The following is a 12,878-nucleotide window of genomic DNA, read 5'->3' on the forward strand; positions in this document are numbered from 1 at the left end:
TGTTTGATGGCCATAATAAAGGGATTTCATCATAATTGCCCAGAAGTGTCTTTGATAGTACACCGAGTAATTATGTAATGTCTCTTCCCTGCTTTTAGTCTGGTTGTATTGCACAACTGTACAATGGAGAAGATGTAGCCTACGGCCACACTACCCTGAATGCTCCTGATCTCATCTGATCTCAAAAGCTGAGCAGGGTTAGGCCTGGTTAGTACTTGGATTGGTCAACGCCTGGGAATACCAGGTGCTGTAGGCTTCTTTTCTTAGATTATAAATATTCGGGCAGCACAGTGGCTAAATGGTTAGCACGTTGGCCTGGCAGTACTAGGTTCGTTGGGTCGAAGCCCAGCCATGCCACCACCTGCCTGGAGTTTGCATGTTCTCCCTGTGACTGCGTGGTTTTCCTCCGGGTACTCCGGTTTCCTCCCACACTCCAAAGACATGCTGGTAGGTTAATTGGCTCCTGTCTAAATTGTCCCTAGTATGTGTATATATGAATGTGAGTTAGGAACTTTAGATTGTACGTCCCTTGAGGGTTAGGGACTGATGTGAATGTACAATATAAAGCGCTGCGTAAATTGACGGCGCTATGTAAGTACCTGAAATAAATAAATAATGAAGGTATACCCTCTTACAGAGGACCGACAACTGGGCCTTCTTTCCTGAAAGCACCAGTTTCGGAATTTTGAAGAGTAGTTTAAGGCGTGGATACAAATGCCCCTTTTTAATGTATGGTAAATGTAAGATGTTAATATTCCAGCTAAATGTGTGACGGACATAAAGAAGGGATTTCATCATAATTGCCTAGAAGTTTTTATGATAGTGCACCGAGCAGTTATGTAATTCCACTATGTCTTTTCACTGCTCTTGGCCAGGTTGAATTGCACAAGTGTGAAATGGAGAAGAAGGTGCCTACGGCCACACCACCCCGAATGCGCCCGATCTGATTTGACCTCGGAAGCTTTGCAGGGTTGGGCCTGGTTAATACTTGGATGGGTTGCCTTCCGTGGATTAGCAGGTGCTGTAGGCTTTTTCTTTTTTAATTATGAGGTTTACCCTTTTACGGTTGACAGAAAACAGGGTCTTCTTACCTGAATACACCAGTTTAGGAGGTTGTTTAGAGTTTATTAATGCTTTAAATCAAATATCATTTTTTATTTCTATTAAATGTAAGATGTTTCTATTATAGCTCAATGTTTGATGGCCATAATAAAGGGATTTCATCATAATTGCCCAGAAGTGTCTTTGATAGTACACCGAGTAATTATGTAATGTCTCTTCCCTGCTTTTAGTCTGGTTGTATTGCACAACTGTACAATGGAGAAGATGTAGCCTACGACCACACTACCCTGAATGCTCCTGATCTCATCTGATCTCAAAAGCTGAGCAGGGTTAGGCCTGGTTAGTACTTGGATTGGTCAACGCCTGGGAATACCAGGTGCTGTAGGCTTCTTTTCTTAGATTATAAATATTCGGGCAGCACAGTGGCTATATGGGTAGCACGTTGGCCTGGCAGTTCCTGGTTCGTTGGGTCGAAGCCCAGCCATGCCACCACCTGCCTGGAGTTTGCATGTTCTCCCTGTGACTGCGTGGTTTTCCTCCGGGTACTCCGGTTTCCTCCCACACTCCAAAGACATGCTGGTAGGTTAATTGGCTCCTGTCTAAATTGTCCCTAGTATGTGTATATATGAATGTGAGTTAGGAACTTTAGATTGTACGTCCCTTGAGGGTTAGGGACTGATGTGAATGTACAATATAAAGCGCTGCGTAAATTGACGGCGCTATATAAGTACCTGAAATAAATAAATAATGAAGGTAATACCCTCTTACAGAGGACCGACAACTGGGCCTTCTTTCCTGAAAGCACCAGTTTTGGAATTTTTAAGAGTAGTTTAAGGCATGGATACAAATGCCCCTTTTTAATGTATGGTAAATGTAAGATGTTAATATTCCAGCTAAATGTGTGACGGACATAAAGAAGGGATTTCATCATAATTGCCTAGAAGTTTTTATGATAGTGCACCGAGCAGTTATGTAATTCCACTATGTCTTTTCACTGCTCTTGGCCAGGTTGAATTGCACAACTGTGAAATGGAGAAGAAGGTGCCTACGGCCACACCAACCCCAATGCGCCCGATCTGATTTGACCTCGGAAGCTTTGCAGGGTTGGGCCTGGTTAATACTTGGATGGGTTGCCTTCCTTGGATTAGCAGGTGCTGTAGGCTTTTTCTTTTTTAATTATGAGGTTTACCCTTTTACGGTTGACAGAAAACAGGGTCTTCTTACCTGAATACACCAGTTTAGGAGGTTGTTTAGAGTTTATTAATCCATGAAATCAAATATCATTTTTTATTTCTATTAAATGTAAGATGTTTCTATTATAGCTCAATGTTTGATGGCCATAATAAAGGGATTTCATCATAATTGCCCAGAAGTGTCTTTGATAGTACACCGAGTAATTATGTAATGTCTCTTCCCTGCTTTTAGTCTGGTTGTATTGCACAACTGTACAATGGAGAAGATGTAGCCTACGGCCACACTACCCTGAATGCTCCTGATCTCATCTGATCTCAAAAGCTGAGCAGGGTTAGGCCTGGTTAGTACTTGGATTGGTCAACGCCTGGGAATACCAGGTGCTGTAGGCTTCTTTTCTTAGATTATAAATATTCGGGCAGCACAGTGGCTATATGGGTAGCACGTTGGCCTATCAGTACTAGGTTCGTTGGGTCGAAGCCCAGCCATGCCACCACCTGCCTGGAGTTTGCATGTTCTCCCTGTGACTGCGTGGTTTTCCTCCGGGTACTCCGGTTTCCTCCCACACTCCAAAGACATGCTGGTAGGTTAATTGGCTCCTGTCTAAATTGTCCCTAGTATGTGTATATATGAATGTGAGTTAGGAACTTTAGATTGTACGTCCCTTGAGGGTTAGGGACTGATGTGAATGTACAATATAAAGCGCTGCGTAAATTGACGGCGCTATATAAGTACCTGAAATAAATAAATAATGAAGGTATACCCTCTTACAGAGGACCGACAACTGGGCCTTCTTTCCTGAAAGCACCAGTTTCGGAATTTTGAAGAGTAGTTTAAGGCGTGGATACAAATGCCCCTTTTTAATGTATGGTAAATGTAAGATGTTAATATTCCAGCTAAATGTGTGACGGACATAAAGAAGGGATTTCATCATAATTGCCTAGAAGTTTTTATGATAGTGCACCGAGCAGTTATGTAATTCCACTATGTCTTTTCACTGCTCTTGGCCAGGTTGAATTGCACAAGTGTGAAATGGAGAAGAAGGTGCCTACGGCCACACCACCCCGAATGCGCCCGATCTGATTTGACCTCGGAAGCTTTGCAGGGTTGGGCCTGGTTAATACTTGGATGGGTTGCCTTCCTTGGATTAGCAGGTGCTGTAGGCTTTTTCTTTTTTAATTATGAGGTTTACCCTTTTACGGTTGACAGAAAACAGGGTCTTCTTACCTGAATACACCAGTTTAGGAGGTTGTTTAGAGTTTATTAATCCATGAAATCAAATATCATTTTTTATTTCTATTAAATGTAAGATGTTTCTATTATAGCTCAATGTTTGATGGCCATAATAAAGGGATTTCATCATAATTGCCCAGAAGTGTCTTTGATAGTACACCGAGTAATTATGTAATGTCTCTTCCCTGCTTTTAGTCTGGTTGTATTGCACAACTGTACAATGGAGAAGATGTAGCCTACGGCCACACTACCCTGAATGCTCCTGATCTCATCTGATCTCAAAAGCTGAGCAGGGTTAGGCCTGGTTAGTACTTGGATTGGTCAACGCCTGGGAATACCAGGTGCTGTAGGCTTCTTTTCTTAGATTATAAATATTCGGGCAGCACAGTGGCTAAATGGTTAGCACGTTGGCCTGGCAGTACTAGGTTCGTTGGGTCGAAGCCCAGCCATGCCACCACCTGCCTGGAGTTTGCATGTTCTCCCTGTGACTGCGTGGTTTTCCTCCGGGTACTCCGGTTTCCTCCCACACTCCAAAGACATGCTGGTAGGTTAATTGGCTCCTGTCTAAATTGTCCCTAGTATGTGTATATTTGAATGTGAGTTAGGAACTTTAGATTGTACGTCCCTTGAGGGTTAGGGACTGATGTGAATGTACAATATAAAGCGCTGCGTAAATTGACGGCGCTATATAAGTACCTGAAATAAATAAATAATGAAGGTATACCCTCTTACAGAGGACCGACAACTGGGCCTTCTTTCCTGAAAGCACCAGTTTCGGAATTTTGAAGAGTAGTTTAAGGCGTGGATACAAATGCCCCTTTTTAATGTATGGTAAATGTAAGATGTTAATATTCCAGCTAAATGTGTGACGGACATAAAGAAGGGATTTCATCATAATTGCCTAGAAGTTTTTATGATAGTGCACCGAGCAGTTATGTAATTCCACTATGTCTTTTCACTGCTCTTGGCCAGGTTGAATTGCACAAGTGTGAAATGGAGAAGAAGGTGCCTACGGCCACACCACCCCGAATGCGCCCGATCTGATTTGACCTCGGAAGCTTTGCAGGGTTGGGCCTGGTTAATACTTGGATGGGTTGCCTTCCTTGGATTAGCAGGTGCTGTAGGCTTTTTCTTTTTTAATTATGAGGTTTACCCTTTTACGGTTGACAGAAAACAGGGTCTTCTTACCTGAATACACCAGTTTAGGAGGTTGTTTAGAGTTTATTAATCCATGAAATCAAATATCATTTTTTATTTCTATTAAATGTAAGATGTTTCTATTATAGCTCAATGTTTGATGGCCATAATAAAGGGATTTCATCATAATTGCCCAGAAGTGTCTTTGATAGTACACCGAGTAATTATGTAATGTCTCTTCCCTGCTTTTAGTCTGGTTGTATTGCACAACTGTACAATGGAGAAGATGTAGCCTACGGCCACACTACCCTGAATGCTCCTGATCTCATCTGATCTCAAAAGCTGAGCAGGGTTAGGCCTGGTTAGTACTTGGATTGGTCAACGCCTGGGAATACCAGGTGCTGTAGGCTTCTTTTCTTAGATTATAAATATTCGGGCAGCACAGTGGCTAAATGGTTAGCACGTTGGCCTGGCAGTACTAGGTTCGTTGGGTCGAAGCCCAGCCATGCCACCACCTGCCTGGAGTTTGCATGTTCTCCCTGTGACTGCGTGGTTTTCCTCCGGGTACTCCGGTTTCCTCCCACACTCCAAAGACATGCTGGTAGGTTAATTGGCTCCTGTCTAAATTGTCCCTAGTATGTGTATATATGAATGTGAGTTAGGAACTTTAGATTGTACGTCCCTTGAGGGTTAGGGACTGATGTGAATGTACAATATAAAGCGCTGCGTAAATTGACGGCGCTATATAAGTACCTGAAATAAATAAATAATGAAGGTATACCCTCTTACAGAGGACCGACAACTGGGCCTTCTTTCCTGAAAGCACCAGTTTTGGAATTTTTAAGAGTAGTTTAAGGCGTGGATACAAATGCCCCTTTTTAATGTATGGTAAATGTAAGATGTTAATATTCCAGCTAAATGTGTGACGGACATAAAGAAGGGATTTCATCATAATTGCCTAGAAGTTTTTATGATAGTGCACCGAGCAGTTATGTAATTCCACTATGTCTTTTCACTGCTCTTGGCCAGGTTGAATTGCACAAGTGTGAAATGGAGAAGAAGGTGCCTACGGCCACACCACCCCGAATGCGCCCGATCTGATTTGACCTCGGAAGCTTTGCAGGGTTGGGCCTGGTTAATACTTGGATGGGTTGCCTTCCTTGGATTAGCAGGTGCTGTAGGCTTTTTTTTTTTTTAATTATGAGGTTTACCCTTTTACGGTTGACAGAAAACAGGGTCTTCTTACCTGAATACACCAGTTTAGGAGGTTGTTTAGAGTTTATTAATCCTTGAAATCAAATATCATTTTTTATTTATATTAAATGTAAGATGTTTCTATTATAGCTCAATGTTTGATGGCCATAATAAAGGGATTTTATCATAATTGCCCAGAAGTGTCTTTGATAGTACACCGAGTAATTATGTAATGTCTCTTCCCTGCTTTTAGTCTGGTTGTATTGCACAACTGTACAATGGAGAAGATGTAGCCTACGGCCACACTACCCTGAATGCTCCTGATCTCATCTGATCTCAAAAGCTGAGCAGGGTTAGGCCTGTTTAGTACTTGGATTGGTCAACGCCTGGGAATACCAGGTGCTGTAGGCTTCTTTTCTTAGATTATAAATATTCGGGCAGCACAGTGGCTATATGGGTAGCACGTTGGCCTGGCAGTTCCTGGTTTGTTGGGTCGAAGCCCAGCCATGCCACCACCTGCCCGGAGTTTGCATGTTCTCCCTGTGACTGCGTGGTTTTCCTCCGGGTACTCCGGTTTCCTCCCACACTCCAAAGACATGCTGGTAGGTTAATTGGCTCCTGTCTAAATTGTTCCTAGTATGTGTATATATGAATGTGAGTTAGGAACTTTAGATTGTACGTCCCTTGAGGGTTAGGGACTGATGTGAATGTACAATATAAAGCGCTGCGTAAATTGACGGCGCTATATAAGTACCTGAAATAAATAAATAATGAAGGTATACCCTCTTACAGAGGACCGACAACTGGGCCTTCTGTCCTGAAAGCACCAGTTTCGGAATTTTTAAGAGTAGTTTAAGGTGTGGATACAAATGCCCCTTTTTAATGTATGGTAAATGTAAGATGTTAATATTCCAGCTAAATGTGTGACGGACATAAAGAAGGGATTTCATCATAATTGCCTAGAAGTTTTTATGATAGTGCACCGAGCAGTTATGTAATTCCACTATGTCTTTTCACTGCTCTTGGCCAGGTTGAATTGCACAAGTGTGAAATGGAGAAGAAGGTGCCTACGGCCACACCACCCCAAATGCGCCCGATTTGATTTGACCTCGGAAGCTTTGCAGGGTTGGGCCTGGTTAATACTTGGATGGGTTGCCTTCCTTGGATTAGCAGGTGCTGTAGGCTTTTTCTTTTTTAATTATGAGGTTTACCCTTTTACGGTTGACAGAAAACAGGGTCTTCTTACCTGAATACACCAGTTTAGGAGGTTGTTTAGAGTTTATTAATGCTTGAAATCAAATATCATTTTTTATTTCTATTAAATGTAAGATGTTTCTATTATAGCTCAATGTTTGATGGCCATAATAAAGGGATTTCATCATAATTGCCCAGAAGTGTCTTGATAGTACACCGAGTAATTATGTAATGTCTCTTCACTGCTTTTAGTCTGGTTGTATTGCACAACTGTACAATGGAGAAGATGTAGCCTACGGCCACACTACCCTGAATGCTCCTGATCTCATCTGATCTCAAAAGCTGAGCAGGGTTAGGCCTGGTTAGTACTTGGATTGGTCAACGCCTGGGAATACCAGGTGCTGTAGGCTTCTTTTCTTAGATTATAAATATTCGGGCAGCACAGTGGCTATATGGGTAGCACGTTGGCCTGGCAGTTCCTGGTTCGTTGGGTCGAATCCCAGCCATGCCACCACCTGCCTGGAGTTTGCATGTTCTCCCTGTGACTGCGTGGTTTTCCTCCGGGTACTCCGGTTTCCTCCCACACTCCAAAGACATGCTGGTAGGTTAATTGGCTCCTGTCTAAATTGTCCCTAGTATGTGTATATATGAATGTGAGTTAGGAACTTTAGATTGTACGTCCCTTGAGGGTTAGGGACTGATGTGAATGTACAATATAAAGCGCTGCGTAAATTGACGGCGCTATATAAGTACCTGAAATAAATAAATAATGAAGGTATACCCTCTTACAGAGGACCGACAACTGGGCCTTCTTTCCTGAAAGCACCAGTTTCGGAATTTTTAAGAGTAGTTTAAGGCGTGGATACAAATGCCCCTTTTTAATGTATGGTAAATGTAAGATGTTAATATTCCAGCTAAATGTGTGACGGACATAAAGAAGGGATTTCATCATAATTGCCTAGAAGTTTTTATGATAGTGCATCGAGCAGTTATGTAATTCCACTATGTCTTTTCACTGCTTTTGGCCAGGTTGAATTGCACAAGTGTGAAATGGAGAAGAAGGTGCCTACGGCCACACCACCCCGAATGCGCCCGATCTGATTTGACCTCGGAAGCTTTGCAGGGTTGGGCCTGGTTAATACTTGGATGGGTTGCCTTCCTTGGATTAGCAGGTGCTGTAGGCTTTTTCTTTTTTAATTATGAGGTTTACCCTTTTACGTTTGACAGAAAACAGGGTCTTCTTACCTGAATACACCAGTTTAGGAGGTTGTTTAGAGTTTATTAATCCTTGAAATCAAATATTTTTTATTTCTATTAAATGTAAGATGTTTCTATTATAGCTCAATGTGTGATGGCCATAATAAAGGGATTTCATCATAATTGCCCAGAAGTGTCTTTGATAGTACACCGAGTAATTATGTAATGTCTCTTCCCTGCTTTTAGTCTGGTTGTATTGCACAACTGTACAATGGAGAAGATGTAGCCTACGGCCACACTACCCTGAATGCTCCTGATCTCATCTGATCTCAAAAGCTGAGCAGGGTTAGGCCTGGTTAGTACTTGGATTGGTCAACGCCTGGGAATACCAGGTGCTGTAGGCTTCTTTTCTTAGATTATAAATATTCGGGCAGCACAGTGGCTAAATGGTTAGCACGTTGGCCTGGCAGTTCCTGGTTCGTTGGGTCGAAGCCCAGCCATGCCACCACCTGCCTGGAGTTTGCATGTTCTCCCTGTGACTACGTGGTTTTCCTCCGGGTACTCCGGTTTCCTCCCACACTCCAAAGACATGCTGATAGGTTAATTGGCTCCTGTCTAAATTGTCCCTAGTATGTGTATATATGAATGTGAGTTAGGAACTTTAGATTGTACGTCCCTTGAGGGTTAGGGACTGATGTGAATGTACAATATAAAGCGCTGCGTAAATTGACGGCGCTATATAAGTACCTGAAATAAATAAATAATGAAGGTATACCCTCTTACAGAGGACCGACAACTGGGCCTTCTTTCCTGAAAGCACCAGTTTCGGAATTTTTAAGAGTAGTTTAAGGCGTGGATACAAATGCCCCTTTTTAATGTATGGTAAATGTAAGATGTTAATATTCCAGCTAAATGTGTGACGGACATAAAGAAGGGATTTCATCATAATTGCCTAGAAGTTTTTATGATAGTGCACCGAGCAGTTATGTAATTCCACTATGTCTTTTCACTGCTCTTGGCCAGGTTGAATTGCACAAGTGTGAAATGGAGAAGAAGGTGCCTACGGCCACACCACCCCGAATGCGCCCGATCTGATTTGACCTCGGAAGCTTTGCAGGGTTGGGCCTGGTTAATACTTGGATGGGTTGCCTTCCTTGGATTAGCAGGTGCTGTAGGCTTTTTCTTTTTTAATTATGAGGTTTACCCTTTTACGGTTGACAGAAAACAGGGTCTTCTTACCTGAATACACCAGTTTAGGAGGTTGTTTAGAGTTTATTAATCCATGAAATCAAATATCATTTTTTATTTCTATTAAATGTAAGATGTTTCTATTATAGCTCAATGTTTGATGGCCATAATAAAGGGATTTTATCATAATTGCCCAGAAGTGTCTTTGATAGTACACCGAGTAATTATGTAATGTCTCTTCCCTGCTTTTAGTCTGGTTGTATTGCACAACTGTACAATGGAGAAGATGTAGCCTACGGCCACACTACCCTGAATGCTCCTGATCTCATCTGATCTCAAAAGCTGAGCAGGGTTAGGCCTGGTTAGTACTTGGATTGGTCAACGCCTGGGAATACCAGGTGCTGTAGGCTTCTTTTCTTAGATTATAAATATTCGGGCAGCACAGTGGCTATATGGGTAGCACGTTGGCCTGGCAGTTCCTGGTTCGTTGGGTCGAAGCCCAGCCATGCCACCACCTGCCTGGAGTTTGCATGTTCTCCCTGTGACTGCGTGGTTTTCCTCCGGGTACTCCGGTTTCCTCCCACACTCCGAAGACATGCTGGTAGGTTAATTGGCTCCTGTCTAAATTGTCCCTAGTATGTGTATATATGAATGTGAGTTAGGAACTTTAGATTGTACGTCCCTTGAGGGTTAGGGACTGATGTGAATGTACCACTTAAAGCGCTGCGTAAATTGACGGCGCTATATAAGTACCTGAAATAAATAAATAATGAAGGTATACCCTCTTACAGAGGACCGACAACTGGGCCTTCTGTCCTGAAAGCACCAGTTTCGGAATTTTTAAGAGTAGTTTAAGGTGTGGATACAAATGCCCCTTTTTAATGTATGGTAAATGTAAGATGTTAATATTCCAGCTAAATGTGTGACGGACATAAAGAAGGGATTTCATCATAATTGCCTAGAAGTTTTTATGATAGTGCACCGAGCAGTTATGTAATTCCACTATGTCTTTTCACTGCTCTTGGCCAGGTTGAATTGCACAAGTGTGAAATGGAGAAGAAGGTGCCTACGGCCACACCACCCCAAATGCGCCCGATTTGATTTGACCTCGGAAGCTTTGCAGGGTTGGGCCTGGTTAATACTTGGATGGGTTGCCTTCCTTGGATTAGCAGGTGCTGTAGGCTTTTTCTTTTTTAATTATGAGGTTTACCCTTTTACGTTTGACAGAAAACAGGGTCTTCTTACCTGAATACACCAGTTTAGGAGGTTGTTTAGAGTTTATTAATGCTTGAAATCAAATATAATTTTTTTTTTCTATTAAATGTAAGATGTTTCTATTATAGCTCAATGTTTGATGGCCATAATAAAGGGATTTCATCATAATTGCCCAGAAGTGTCTTTGATAGTGCACCGAGTAATTATGTAATGTCTCTTCCCTGCTTTTAGTCTGGTTGTATTGCACAACTGTACAATGGAGAAGATGTAGCCTACGGCCACACTACCCTGAATGCTCCTGATCTCATCTGATCTCAAAAGCTGAGCAGGGTTAGGCCTGGTTAGTACTTGGATTGGTCAACACCTGGGAATACCAGGTGCTGTAGGCTTCTTTTCTTAGATTATAAATATTCGGGCAGCACAGTGGCTAAATGGTTAGCACGTTGGCCTGGCAGTACTAGGTTCGTTGGGTCGAAGCCCAGCCATGCCACCACCTGCCTGGAGTTTGCATGTTCTCCCTGTGACTGCGTGGTTTTCCTCCGGGTACTCCGGTTTCCTCCCACACTCCAAAGACATGCTGGTAGGTTAATTGGCTCCTGTCTAAATTGTCCCTAGTATGTGTATATATGAATGTGAGTTAGGAACTTTAGATTGTACGTCCCTTGAGGGTTAGGGACTGATGTGAATGTACAATATAAAGCGCTGCGTAAATTGACGGCGCTATATAAGTACCTGAAATAAATAAATAATGAAGGTATACCCTCTTACAGAAGACCGACAACTGGGCCTTCTTTCCTGAAAGCAGCAGTTTCGGAATTTTTAAGAGTAGTTTAAGGCGTGGATACAAATGCCCCTTTTTAATGTATGGTAAATGTAAGATGTTAATATTCCAGCTAAATGTGTGACGGACATAAAGAAGGGATTTCATCATAATTGCCTAGAAGTTTTTATGATAGTGCACCGAGCAGTTATGTAATTCCACTATGTCTTTTCACTGCTCTTGGCCAGGTTGAATTGCACAAGTGTGAAATGGAGAAGAAGGTGCCTACGGCCACACCACCCCAAATGCGCCCGATTTGATTTGACCTCGGAAGCTTTGCAGGGTTGGGCCTGGTTAATATTTGGATGGGTTGCCTTCCTTGGATTAGCAGGTGCTGTAGGCTTTTTCTTTTTTAATTATGAGGTTTACCCTTTTACGTTTGACAGAAAACAGGGTCTTCTTACCTGAATACACCAGTTTAGGAGGTTGTTTAGAGTTTATTAATCCATGAAATCAAATATCATTTTTTATTTCTATTAAATGTAAGATGTTTCTATTATAGCTCAATGTTTGATGGCCATAATAAAGGGATTTTATCATAATTGCCCAGAAGTGTCTTTGATAGTACACCGAGTAATTATGTAATGTCTCTTCCCTGCTTTTAGTCTGGTTGTATTGCACAACTGTACAATGGAGAAGATGTAGCCTACGGCCACACTACCCTGAATGCTCCTGATCTCATCTGATCTCAAAAGCTGAGCAGGGTTAGGCCTGGTTAGTACTTGGATTGGTCAACGCCTGGGAATACCAGGTGCTGTAGGCTTCTTTTCTTAGATTATAAATATTCGGGCAGCACAGTGGCTATATGGGTAGCACGTTGGCCTGGCAGTTCCTGGTTCGTTGGGTCGAAGCCCAGCCATGCCACCACCTGCCTGGAGTTTGCATGTTCTCCCTGTGACTGCGTGGTTTTCCTCCGGGTACTCCGGTTTCCTCCCACACTCCAAAGACATGCTGGTAGGTTAATTGGCTCCTGTCTAAATTGTCCCTAGTATGTGTATATTTGAATGTGAGTTAGGAACTTTAGATTGTACGTCCCTTGAGGGTTAGGGACTGATGTGAATGTACAATATAAAGCGCTGCGTAAATTGACGGCGCTATATAAGTACCTGAAATAAATAAATAATGAAGGTATACCCTCTTACAGAAGACCGACAACTGGGCCTTCTTTCCTGAAAGCACCAGTTTCGGAATTTTTAAGAGTAGTTTAAGGCGTGGATACAAATGCCCCTTTTTAATGTATGGTAAATGTAAGATGTTAATATTCCAGCTAAATGTGTGACGGACATAAAGAAGGGATTTCATCATAATTGCCTAGAAGTTTTTATGATAGTGCACCGAGCAGTTATGTAATTCCACTATGTCTTTTCACTGCTCTTTGCCAGGTTGAATTGCACAAGTGTGAAATGGAGAAGAAGGTGCCTACGGCCACACCACCCCGAATGCGCCC

General features: G+C 42.4%; 11 pseudogenes; all 11 read left to right on the plus strand.

The window, feature by feature from the left end:
* Nucleotides 1-137: 137 nt before the first annotated feature.
* LOC149474584 (5S ribosomal RNA) lies at nt 138-256 on the plus strand (annotated as a pseudogene).
* Nucleotides 257-1,331: 1,075 nt separating this feature from the next.
* On the plus strand, nt 1,332-1,450 carry LOC149474585 (5S ribosomal RNA; annotated as a pseudogene).
* A 1,076-nt stretch (nt 1,451-2,526) lies between these two features.
* On the plus strand, nt 2,527-2,645 carry LOC149474586 (5S ribosomal RNA; annotated as a pseudogene).
* Nucleotides 2,646-3,720: 1,075 nt separating this feature from the next.
* On the plus strand, nt 3,721-3,839 carry LOC149474587 (5S ribosomal RNA; annotated as a pseudogene).
* A 1,075-nt stretch (nt 3,840-4,914) lies between these two features.
* LOC149474588 (5S ribosomal RNA) lies at nt 4,915-5,033 on the plus strand (annotated as a pseudogene).
* Nucleotides 5,034-6,109: 1,076 nt separating this feature from the next.
* LOC149474589 (5S ribosomal RNA) lies at nt 6,110-6,228 on the plus strand (annotated as a pseudogene).
* A 1,074-nt stretch (nt 6,229-7,302) lies between these two features.
* Nucleotides 7,303-7,421, plus strand: LOC149474590 (5S ribosomal RNA; annotated as a pseudogene).
* Nucleotides 7,422-8,493: 1,072 nt separating this feature from the next.
* On the plus strand, nt 8,494-8,612 carry LOC149474591 (5S ribosomal RNA; annotated as a pseudogene).
* Nucleotides 8,613-9,687: 1,075 nt separating this feature from the next.
* LOC149474592 (5S ribosomal RNA) lies at nt 9,688-9,806 on the plus strand (annotated as a pseudogene).
* Nucleotides 9,807-10,881: 1,075 nt separating this feature from the next.
* Nucleotides 10,882-11,000, plus strand: LOC149474593 (5S ribosomal RNA; annotated as a pseudogene).
* A 1,075-nt stretch (nt 11,001-12,075) lies between these two features.
* On the plus strand, nt 12,076-12,194 carry LOC149474594 (5S ribosomal RNA; annotated as a pseudogene).
* Nucleotides 12,195-12,878: the final 684 nt, after the last annotated feature.

Source organism: Staurois parvus, unplaced genomic scaffold, assembly GCF_062004578.1.
Source record: "Staurois parvus isolate SC_StPar_1 unplaced genomic scaffold, SC_StPar_1.0 ptg000004l, whole genome shotgun sequence".
In the NCBI taxonomy this organism is placed as follows: Eukaryota; Metazoa; Chordata; class Amphibia; order Anura; family Ranidae; genus Staurois; species Staurois parvus.